The 7,861-nt window shown below is 40.1% G+C and overlaps 1 protein-coding gene across 6 annotated transcripts in view; it reads right to left on the reverse strand.

Moving 5' to 3' along the window:
* The window catches only part of ATP8B (ATPase phospholipid transporting 8B), a 51,444-nt gene that overhangs the window by 20,235 nt on the left and 23,348 nt on the right, over nt 1-7,861 (reverse strand). For 2 of the 6 annotated variants that reach the window (XM_033380544.1, XM_015182448.2), the window contains exon 1: nt 4,158-4,617. The exons of 1 other annotated variant lie outside the window; for it this stretch is intronic. The gene's annotated coding sequence lies outside the window, so the exon portion shown is untranslated. Of the gene's footprint in view, nt 1-4,157; nt 4,618-7,861 lie in introns of those variants that run through there. 3 more of the 6 variants (XM_033380566.1, XM_033380555.1, XM_033380574.1) reach the window with 2 other exon arrangements.

Below are 7,861 nucleotides of genomic sequence, written 5' to 3' on the forward strand. Positions count from 1 at the left end.
GGAAATTCCATTTGATTTGAGGATTTATAGTTCTTAGTCTAATATCTTTGTTTCTGGAAAAGTTAACCTCTCGAGTGGCTTTCAAAAATCTTCTCTTGTGTTGATTTCACTCCTATCAAATACTATTTCAGGCCTTCGCGTCTTACAGTCCATTAGCGACGTTCGACCAATTTGATTACCACAAAATACTACCTCAACCAAATCGAAATTATGGCCAAGCCGAGTCCTTGTCCCGATTATAATTTGCAGCCCCATGAATGGGTCGCCATATCCATGTGGACTGTCCCCAAGCTCTGCCTTAAACTTTCCCTTTAGTTCTCCTACTTTCACTCTATTTGCTCCACTACCTCCTACTTTCACTATATTCTCTTTACTCTTACTTTCACTATATTCTATCTCTCTTTTGTCTGCTTGTCTGCCACTGTTTGGCCTTTCGGGAGGGCACCCCTATCGTACACCCCCTAAATGCATTTGGAGTTAAGGGTAAATCAATGTCCGAGCTTTGCCCATAGATGAGAGTATATTTTTGTCTGGATATCGACTATAATTTAATAGCGTTAAGGCGAAGTGCTGTTCAGGGGGAGGTTTCCAAAAGCTTATGCAAACGCTGGCCATGCAACTTTTCTTTTTTAGATTTTTCCTCTTTTGCAAATTGATTTGATGAGCGGGAAAATTCCTCAACTAAAAGAGTTTCCCTCTCTTTTGACGAGTGTTCAGGTCAGTTGGTCAGGTGTCTGGGACTTTGAGGCCCACCAACATTCAACTTGTATTCAATGTTCAACATTTTTCCCTCTGGTTCGATTTTTTTTTGCCTCCGGCCACGAGATTGCCCTAACAACTTCCTCCCCGGACCCTGGCATTTCGTCCTCGTCCTCGTCCTTTGCGTGTCCGTCTATTACCTTTGACAGTGACCGTCGTTTGTGGTCGTAGTCGTAGTCATAGTCGTAGTCGTGGTCGTTGTTGTTGCTGGTTATTGTCGATGGTTGGCGTGTGGTTTGCACTTAGAGCCGACCGACCGATTGTCCATTGTCCGCATTCGGCGACCCAAACCCCACCTGAGGGGCACGGAATTCCCTCCCCTTCGCCCAAACTTCTGGTTGGTTTGGTGCACAGTTAAGTGCTGGCACCGTGGCTGTACCCCGGGACAGTGAGATAGTCGAGGCAATGGCTGGACTCTGCTTCAGATGGGACGCCCTCTGTGGGAGTCTTTCGAAAAAATTAAGCTGTAGTCCCGGGTGTGTCAATCAGAGCTGACACAAGTGTCTCCAAAGCGCCGGATATCGTATCGATAAAAGGATGGATAGTGAGGAATGTGAGGGGTATCCACGAGTTCAGAGGGGGATGGGAGGTGGAAGCACTTGAGACAAGTTTCTTGCGCGTTGATTGATTGCCTGAATGAAGAAAGTGTGGCGGAACGAAAGCAATTCTGATTTCAAGGCCATCTTCATCAGTGATTAAAGTATTCAATCTGTGTATCTGTTTGATGCCCTCTCCACTCTATATTATCCGCATTATTTTATTTATTTGTCACCAACCTCTCCCCTTGGAATCATTCGGTCTGTTTATACGTATATCTATATCAATTTGTATCTAGATTTACTCATTCCAACTACTTATTGTATTGTATCTTTTAACATAGATCTATCTATCTATGTTTATTTATTCCATATATTCTATTGCTCAAGTCCTATCTATCTACACTACTCGTATACTTCTATCTATCCATCTTTTCCTCCCCCAATTTCATCCCCTTATATAACCAGTCCAGAACTAAAGCAAATTTTGTTTATTTTCCAGTTTTAGTTGGTCACTTTTGGCCTTTGGTTTTTTAATTTGCTTGAATACACGTTCATTAAACTTACTTACATGGCTATATACGCTACCTTTTCGGAGGTGTGTGGGTTTTTAGTCTAAGTATGATTGAATCTTTCACGAAATTAGAGAAACAATATGAAAAATAAATTGGTATAAGAAATAAATTATTCTTTTCAAATCAATAAAGTTTGAAATTATTCTTTAATCATTTGAGAGAAAGAAAATTCTTTAAATCCTAATTTAGTATCATAAAATAGTTCGGAAATTCTATTCCAAAATTAGCCTTATGGTTTTTTTATATTTTAATCAGACAGAGTGTCTCCAATTCGTTGATGGTTTCTCCATTTTATTTGGTTTTTCCCTGTACAAAAAGTATCGCGTTTTGTAATTTGTTTGCCTTGGGAAGTTTTGTTTTTGTTTTTGTTTTTTTCGTGCTTGGTTCTGTTGTTTCCTCCACTTATCTCATACGATATGTGGGGAGAACAAATTTGTATCTCTCAATGCCTTATCTTTGTCTCGCAGAGAAACGATTTCCAAAGGTTTGAATGAGTCAAGAAAGCATAGCGACCAGAGAAGAGCTCCCAAAAGATGTCAAGGGAAGAGACAGGCACAGATAATCATCAGAAGAATGAAGTGTTTGGGGAAATTTTAGAAGATGCTGAAGAAAGCTACAATTTTTGAAAGAATGAAATGCTTGAGAAACTTTAAGAAGGCCTCAAGATTTTAGGAACAATCTTAAAATGGAATGCTTTTTTTCGCTATTCTTTATTGAGTTTGTTCCACTTTAGGGTTCCGAAAAGGTCCCCTGACTCACAAAAAAAAGTTTGAAACTATTAAAAAAGATAAAATTTGTACCTCTGTTCGTCATGTATTTCATATATTTGAAGTGCAAAAATTCTTAGGAAACTCAAAAAGCTCTGAAGTTTCTGATTCTCTGGGAGTTCTATACAATGAGAATAGTCTCACTCTTTTATCTCAGTCTTGTTTCACCGTTTATCTCCACTTTGACAAACACAAACAAATTCCTTGGTGTCAGCAAAAGAATTGCTCCGTTCCGCTCATAATAATTACTAAAGTTTTGCGTTTAGTAATTATTATTAAATGTCGCGGGTTAACTACCGGCAAGCAAAACGCAAACAAAAAAACTTTTAAAAACAATTTGAAAATAAACCGCAAAAGTATTCAAAAAATAAAAAAATTCAAGAAACGGAGCAGGAAGAGTGGGAAATGCTAAAAATTAATTTTGTTTCGGTATTCTCTTTTCAGCGATTTCTTTAAAGCGAAACTTTTTGAGACAGGGAATAGACGATGACATCATTTTGGGGAAAGACCATGGAGAGAAATAGACTGTGGACACGTGTTGCTCTGTGCCACAACTTCAGCGCATACCCGACTGGCAGTCCATCTCCTCCGCTAACCGACTGGTCTCATATATCATTCTTTTGTATTATCCATCCAGACAGAAAGCTCTCGGGTAACTCAGCCAAATCTGGGTCCCCAAAGGTGAATTGAAAACAACTCCAATCGGTACTTCTGCACTTGAGAATATCTCAAAGCGGTGACAACATCCTCAGTTAGTCATTTTTCTGTTATGAACATTCTTTGAAAACTTAAGAAGAAATCTTTTATGTAGATGTCTGCTTTGGGCTATTCATCAAATTGTCATGGCTAATTACAGTAGCCATTTCTTGAGGAATATATTAAAATATTTGCATAATATTGAAGTCTTTTGGTTAATGAAGAAATCGTTAGTTTCAGGTCTTAGTTTGATAAATCTTGAGGAAGCTCAATTTTCTTTATAGTTCGAAATTGTTGTAAGCAACTATAAATACATAGCTTAATAAACATACACATAAATACCTATTTACCACTTAAGAATTATGCTCATTCCTGCTATAAAGACCACGACTACGACTATTATATATTCCTTATTATATGCGAGTATATCTCGATATCTTAGCCACCCCATAAAAGTCTTTAATCAAGGCCAATGTCAGTCGCTGAGGTAAAGTCATTGACCAAAGATCCACAGATAAAGGAATGACTGTAGCTACAACCATGACTGGGCACAAAAACCCTTCAGCACCGACATAAGCGGCCACCCACAAATACCGTTATGAATATGTGCTTATAAGACCATACTTTTATGGATATGAGTGCGAGGGCGAAGAAAAGCGAAACTGAGACTGCAGCAGATAAGCCCCGATCTGCTCGACAATTTTCTAAGAAAAAATAACTTTTGCAAGGGGTTTGCCAGAGGGGAAGAAAATTGTGCATATTGCGGCAGCTGTTTGCGAGTTATGATTGCGAGAGGAGGGAAGAGAACGAGAACAAACACTCACCCGACCAAGGCGCATAAATAGAAGCCAAAGAGAAGCCGGGCTTGAGCCGTTAATGCTGCTGTCGAACTCGAACTAGAACTCGACTTCGAATTCAAAGCCGGCTTGTACGAAAAGCTTTAGGATTTGTTTAGTTGCAGTCTCTGCTGCAGCTGTTGCATGTGGTCAGGCACTTGTTGTTATTTTTTTTTAGTTAGCTTTTTTCTGTTATTACTTTTATTAAGCTTACTTTAGTTGCACTTGACTAGCTTTGCTTTATTTTGAATTCGAAAATTCACGAAAATATTGGTTTAAGCACACAAGTTTTATCGAAGCCGAACCAAAAATTAGAAACCAAAATAAAAACCAAATAGAACTCGGGATCTTGGGAACCGCTCGTTTGCCTGAGAACTGTTATATTATTGCTTTAACACGGACCGGACCGCACACGACCGCGTCGTCTCAAAACTTCGATTGCAACTAAAGCGGCGAATTGTCGACGGCGTAATACCTATTGAGCTCCCCAATGGGGCCCGGGTTCCCGTGGAGAAATAAAGAGAAATATTAGCCACCGAAAGAGCGAGCGCTCAGCCGCTCAGCCGCTCGCCCGCTCGCGAAGCTTTGTGAGTCGCATGCGAGTACGAGTATGTGTGCACTCTTCTTACCACTGATAAGCGGTAATTTGTGTTGCCAACTTGTGTTACTAACTATCGTTTGTTGTGGGGGAAAAGCTTCAGCTGGGAAAAAGCTGTGGGGCTAACGTTTAATTGGGGCTACAGTTTGGTGGCTTTCGCAGCTAAGTAAGCCCTGGAAGCTCAGCCAGAAGTCGGAGAACCTATTTATTATAGGGGATTAGTTCCGAAAGGTTTGGCAGCTCTTCTCGCAAATATGAGCTTAGTTCAGGAAGATTATGTGCTATTTTTAAACTCCGATTTTATTTGTGTAATTTTTTAGTGGTTCTACTTGATATCGGAGCTACAAAAATTGAAATTTCCCTACTAATATGCTGATTATTTTTTATGAAATAGGAAATGCATTTATTTATTAATCACATATTTATTTGGATTATGACAGAATAAAAAATTCCTGACATTTCAGTTTTTTGTACAGAACCTAGGAAGTCAGTATTTTTCGCGTTTTCTTTTTATTTTGTATTAATTGTATATCCCTTTTTTTCTTGGCTCTCCCTCTCGGTGTTTTTGACACTCTGAAGATCTCTCTGTTGCTATTACTCAACAGCGTGAGTTCTAAAATCTTCTGAATACAACAATACATTTTGTATAATGCATAATTAGATGGTAGCCCAATCTCTTCATCTCTAAATACCACATATATAATCACAAGTCCCTATTCCCCCACCGTTTAACCAAAAAGAATTCATTTCCAGCTAGAAAATGTTAACAAGTAGCCACTTAAAAGATGGCCCTCCCTGGAAAAACACCGAAAAAGGCGCCCAGACAGACCCACAGAAATTAATATAAATTTAACCGTTATGATTATGCGAGACAATCTTCATTAATTAGACACAAGTCGAACATAGAACAAATTAGTTAAGGGTACGCATCATCGCCGCACGACCCGAGCGGGGGTCCGTCCGTTGGTTTCAGCCCCAACCGGCACGACAATGTCATTAACGTCACGTGGCCTTTGCCGTCGGTGCCGTCCCCTTTTGCCCGTTTGAGACCCTGTGTTCTCCACAGTTTTCCCCATTGAGCAAAGGGTGCAGTAATTATATTTACCGTTAATCCTGATTTGCCACAAAAGGGAAGCGAAGCACAAAGCGGAGATAGGATAAATAGAGGTAGCGAAAAAAAATACAGCCGAGACAGACGGAAAGAGACGAGGGCCTCGAGTGGATCGGCAGTTTTTGTTGCTGGAAAAAGTAGGGTTAGAGCGGTTACAATTAACCCTGTGGCCACCCTTGGAGCGCCACCCCGGCCTAGCACAAACCAAGGTATACTAAAGAGAAAATGAGGCAGAGGCTAAGAGAGAGGAACTGCCACGCAGCTCAGTTGTGTTTCTGTGCGTGGATGCAGCATAAAATGCATTTGCTAAAGGGTAACGTAACCGAAGAGCTGTACTAGATACCTACCTTTTATTTGATATACCTTTCCCCTACCACATGCCACACTTTAGCTCTCTTTTAACTTTATCTCTTAATCACTATCTGTGTCTCGCTTTGTGTTCCATTTGCACAGAATTCGATTACGCGTTTTGTTTGCCTTTAATTGCAACGCTCATCCGTTTTACTTAGCAGTTTGTTGGCCCCGCTTTGCCGCAGCGATTTCTCCTTTGCTCCTTTTGGAATTTGCAATGAAAAGCGTGAAGCGTAAAGTGCGTTTGGGTTTGATTTGCAAGAGAACTGCCAGAAATTATCGTCAAGCTGCTGTGTGCACTCCATTCCAATTGATTCTCGAACTTTAAACTGCTTCGCTGCACAAAGAACACGGAAAGAGCGACGCAACGACACCGGCAAAAGTGGGGGAATGGAACAAAGGGAATTATACAGTGAACACTCTGTGTGCGGCAGTACAAACCACTGACATGGTAATCGCACAACAAGAGCTTTCACTCTCGAAACGGACTTTCCACAAAAGCCTAAGAGTAGGCAACGCTAAGCCAAGGCGTCGCGACGCGTCGGTCTTAGAGTGAGAGGGAGAGAGAGAGATTGAGTGAAAAAACATGATCTGTTGCTAACATATTCTCTTTTTTTTTAACAGAAGTAATTACAGAAATGTTTGAATTCCAGTTTCATATCTATCTATCTATCTATCCATCTATCTTTCTATCTATCTATCTGTAAGGGTAGAGAAAGACTCGGCTCCCAAATTCAGTTTTCCTTAGTTTGCGTTTAATCTTTGGCGTCCCAGTGCAAACAAACTAACAGTTGAATGAGCTTCGAGAAAATGCATTTCGTATTAACAAGCTAGAATGTATATTAATATTGCCATAAACATCTAATAAATAGTTTGGTTTATTGATTTTATATGTATTTACCCCCAGCAAGACCCCGAAATCTCATCTCTTCTTTCGCTAGACCCTCTCTTGACAAATATTTAATATCGAAGATGCATTTCCAGTTGTTGTTGCTCGTGTATGCTGATACATATGTATCTGTATCTATCAGAAACTTGTCTAGCATGTCAACTAGAAAATTCGCATATTCAGAGAGCAGTGGCAGTGGCAGTGGCAGTGGCAGGGCAGGGCAGGACAGGGCAGGGGCACTCTGCCAAAAAAACGAAACACACAACTGGAAAATGGCCAAGGAAAAAGGGGGAGTAGCATATCTCAGTGTAAATATGCATGCATATAGTAAATTGAAGTCTGAAGAAATCTGAGAAAATTGAGAAAAGCAATCCATGAAGCAAATATTGAAATATTGACAGGCGTACAAGAACGAACAACTTGCTGTGCAATGGCACATTGCCTTCCATCCGTTGCGGAACTTGTATTTGTTTCAATTTCAAGCTCTGGACAGACTGAAAGTGGCTCGACAAACAACAGTTATATTTAGGAGTCTGGCACATAATACCAAAACACTAAAATTAACAGCTGCAAACATTTTTAAGGATTGAAGATGGCAGGCGTCCTTAGCAGGGATATATGTGCAAACATACCCTGAGAAGCGTGGGGAATGTATGAAAAGCTATAAAGAACATTACAACATTACCTATATATATTTCGCAGTGTTGAATAGTGCCACAAACAGTGCTGTTGATGGGAACACA

The sequence above is a fragment of the Drosophila pseudoobscura genome, chromosome 2 (genome assembly GCF_009870125.1).
Source record: "Drosophila pseudoobscura strain MV-25-SWS-2005 chromosome 2, UCI_Dpse_MV25, whole genome shotgun sequence".
In the NCBI taxonomy this organism is placed as follows: Eukaryota; Metazoa; Arthropoda; class Insecta; order Diptera; family Drosophilidae; genus Drosophila; species Drosophila pseudoobscura.